Raw genomic sequence first — 4,433 nt, forward strand, 5'->3', positions numbered from 1 at the left:
AAGAATTACTGAAACCCTAAAAGGTGTGGTTATCTTTTTATGTGTAAAATTTTGCTTTTTTCTTGTGGGTTTGGGGATAAGATACTGGAGGAGGAGGAGATGAGAGGAAAGAGTCTTAGAAAGATGAGGTTACTAAAAATAGAAAGGCTTTCCAAAACCATGAAAGGTGTTGCAGAATTTGATAAAAGTAATTTAAGAATCAATCAAGTCGCTTGTTGTTGTTGTCGTCGTCCCACCTTCACAACTCAGTTATCAGTCACTTGTCACCACCAGCATTTGCTGTTTGCTTGGATGGGTTTCTTTGAGTTGGTTTAGAGTTAAAAAACTTTTACCAAGCAAGTATTGAAACTTTTACCAAGCAAATAAAAATATATTTGATAATATATTTTATCAAATATATTTAAGACTTGAATTTAAGACCTTTACATGTCCTCATAGGAAAAAAACGATAAATAACCACCTTTCATAACCACTTTGCAGACCACGAATCAAAAATGGACATCATTCTAGACTTTTACATACATGAGTTTCGAGCACCGGTATATTATGCTAGAGTTTCACATTTAAAAGTTTTAAACTCGAAAACATAGTCCTGATGTTCGAAAAAAGCATACCCGATGAAGCAAGTCTTTGTCACTTTCAAATGATGAAGATAAGGGCAAAAAGATCTAATTAGCTAATTTTAATGACAGTTAAAATGGTGGTTGAACTTTAAAAAGCGAACCAAAAAAAAGGTAACTTTACACAAATAGTCAGTCATATTCATTATTTACTTTTTCTAGCCATATACATAATTTATACATAATTATACACATATAATACATAAATTATGCATAAATTATACTTTCACCGATTATTTTTAATTTAAGCGGTTAAGTAGATGATTATTTAGGTTAATTTTTCACCAAAAGGATGGTCAGCCCGCGCATTTTTATGATCTGATAACCACCTACTAATAGAGATATTCTCATTCTTCAAAATAATTCAAACAAATACACGATAAATGAGATATCCAGAGCTGCCTATATAATTAAAGATAATCACGGGTAATTATTTCATACTCCTAATAAATAAATAAAATTAATAATCTTATAAATAAAATAAGTAACTTGTTACAATAAGTTAAGATATACTTATAATATTTTTCTATGATTTCGCTACATAAATCAAAACTATTGGCTAGCTTATGTGGACCCTTATACTAACACAACGGTACTAAGGTCATGTCATTCCCCTTGGTTACGTTACTTGGACTCAACTTTTACCAATTTTTGCTGTTAGTAATTTGACTGTCACAGCAAATGAAGATTTCTTCAGCAAATCTGCATAAGATTCTCTATATATAGTATTAGTAACAGAAGGTTTTTGCATGAATGGAACGCAAAGGACCATCGTGTAAAACGAGTGATTCCGGTCTCTTCTTTTATGTATTGTTGTACGCAGTGACGAAGCTAGAAATTTCTTCAAAGGTGTTTAAATTTAAAAGAAGTGAAAAAAAATCCGACAAAGGGTGTTCAATATGTGTTATATACCTCTAAAACATAATATTTTACCTATGTACACAGTACAATTTTTCGACAAAGGGTAGTCAGTTGGTGGCTTCGCCACTGGTTGTACGTACCAACAGCTATGACATATGCTCTCATTTTAGGGAACCCCTTAAAATTCCCTACTACCACTACTTTATTGATTATAATGCAAAAGCTACTTTTATGCGAATATTGATGGTTTCAACTATTGTATATTGTGTGATCCTCAAGCTTCAATGTATGGAATATCATGTAGAGTTTTAACTTCTTTATATTTATATTTATAACAATAACAAATGTAAAATAATTCATACACTATCAATTCACTTAGAAATTATCTTTAGCTTGTTGTTATACTAAGTGAAACTAGTCATCTACAAAATTGTGGAAGACAACCTTCTCTTACAATTTGGTTAAATTATATTGATAGTATTGTAAAAAAATTTTGAACCTAAGGTCTATCAGTCTCTCTACCTCACACAACATAGGGATAAGGTTTGCGTACATCTCACGCTCCTCATACTTTACTTGTGAGATCATATTGGATATGTTATTATTGAATTACTGTAAAATTTATTTACGATATTAATATAAAATAAATTATATTTTTCACATTCTTTTTAGTTGTGTAATTAGTAAAAATATTGTCTCATTGGTTTTCAACCCACCACAAAGATGTAAAAACATGAAGAAACTTGGCGGCATATGACCTCGAATAACGAATGAGGAGAGGTTGAATAACGTCATAGATTCTATTCTATGGTACCTCGTAGAAAAGAGTTCTCAAAAACAGAGTTAAAATAACAATCAAATCCAAAAACTTTAATATTGTTATAAAATAAAGACAGCAAACACAAGTATAGACAGAAACTGATATATTATTCAAAATTCGAACTTATTTATATAATGAACTGAAATCTCCTCTATTTATAGAAGAAAGCAAGATGTTGTGTAAGTTGCTTCTGCAAGTTACTACTGTACCAAATATAGATAATCTTCTACCGGGGGTAATGTTTATCCATAACGAAGTACCAAAAGGATAAACTCATTGTACCAGATATAGATAATCTTCTATTGGGGTAATGTTTATCCATAACGGGGTACCGAAAGGATAAACTCATTGTACTATATATAGATAATCTTCTATCGGGTGTGATGTTGCTGCTTGTAAGCTGCTGCTCTAAACTGTTGTGCCAGATATAGATAATCTTCTATCATGGGTAATATTTATCCATAACGGAGTACCGAAAGGATAAGTTTCTTCAGGAGGCTTATTTTCAATAGAGTACTAAATAGATAAACATATTTACGGCGGAGTCTCATATGGATAAACTTCTTCAGGAAGCTTATTTACAACGGAGTACTAAATAAACATCCATAATATAATATATTTATAACACTCCCTTTCGGATATTCATTAAATGATAATGTGCCTCATTAAAACCTTACTAGGAAAAAACCCGTGGAAAAAAAATTCTGGTGAAGGAAAAAGAGTACACATATTTAGTAATACGCATAACTAGTTGTCTCATTAAAAAACCTTATAAGGAAAACTCTGTGGAAAAAACCTTAGTAAGGGAAAAAAAGTATAGCGCGTATTTTACTCCCCTGATAAAAACTTTGTTTCAAATATTTGAGTCTCCGCATTCCAATAAATTTGCCGGATTGTTACTTGAACGGATTTGTTGCACATCAATGTCACCATTTTTCTAAAGATCATGTGTGTAGAATAATTTTGGTGAAAGGTGTTTCATTCTATCTCCTTTTATAAATCTTCCCTTTAATTGGAATATGCATGCATCATTGTCTTCGTATAAAATTATGAATTTTTTATCACATTCCAAATCACATTTTTCTTGAATAAAATGAATCATTGATTTCAACCATACGCATTCCCTACTTGCTTCATGAATAGTTATTATCTCAGCATGATTTGAAGAAGTAGCAACAATAGATTGCTTTTTGGAGCGCCATGATATGACAGTACCTCCACATGTAAACACGTACTCGGTTTGAGATCGAGCTTTATGTGGATCAGATAAATAACATGCATCTGCATAACCAACAAGATCTGCACTACCTTTGTTAGAATAAAATAAACCCTTATCAAATGTTCCCTTTAAATATCACAATATATGCTTAATCCCATTCCAATGTCTCCGTATAGGAGAAGAGTTATATCTTGCTAGTAAATAAATAGAAAATGTTATGTCAGGCCTTGTAGCATTAGCAAGATACATAAGTGCACCAACTGCACTAAGATAAGGTATTTCGGGACCAAGGAGTTCCTCATCCTCTTCTGGAGGTCGGAACAAATACTTATTCACTTCAAGTGACCGAACAACCAGTGGTGAACTCAATGGGTGTGCTTTGTCCATGTAAAAGCATTTTAAGACCCTTTTGGTATAGGCAGATTGATGGATAAAGACCACGTCTGCTAAATGTTCAATTTGCATACCAAAATAAAGTTTTGTCTTTCCAAGATCTTTCATCTCAAATTCTTTCTTAAGATATTCAATTGCCTTTTGGAGTTCTTCTAGAGTTTCAATAAGATTTATGTCATCAACATAAACAGCAAGTATAACAAATTCAGATGCTATTTTCTTTATAAAAATACATGGACAAATAACATCATTTATATAACCATCTTTCAGCAAATATTCACTAAGGCGATTATACCACATACGCCCAAATTACTTTAAACCGTACAAAAAATATCTTTGTAATCTGATTGAATACGTTTCTCGAGATTTTAAATTTGTTTCAGGCATTTTAAATCCTTCAGGGATTTTCATATAAATTTCATTATCAAGTGAACCGTACAGATAAACTGTAACTACATCCATTAGATGTATTTCAAGCTTTTCATGTAGTGCTAAACTGATGAGATATAAAAATGTTATG

This window comes from Nicotiana tabacum, chromosome 12 (genome assembly GCF_000715075.1).
Source record: "Nicotiana tabacum cultivar K326 chromosome 12, ASM71507v2, whole genome shotgun sequence".
NCBI classification, from domain to species: Eukaryota; Viridiplantae; Streptophyta; class Magnoliopsida; order Solanales; family Solanaceae; genus Nicotiana; species Nicotiana tabacum.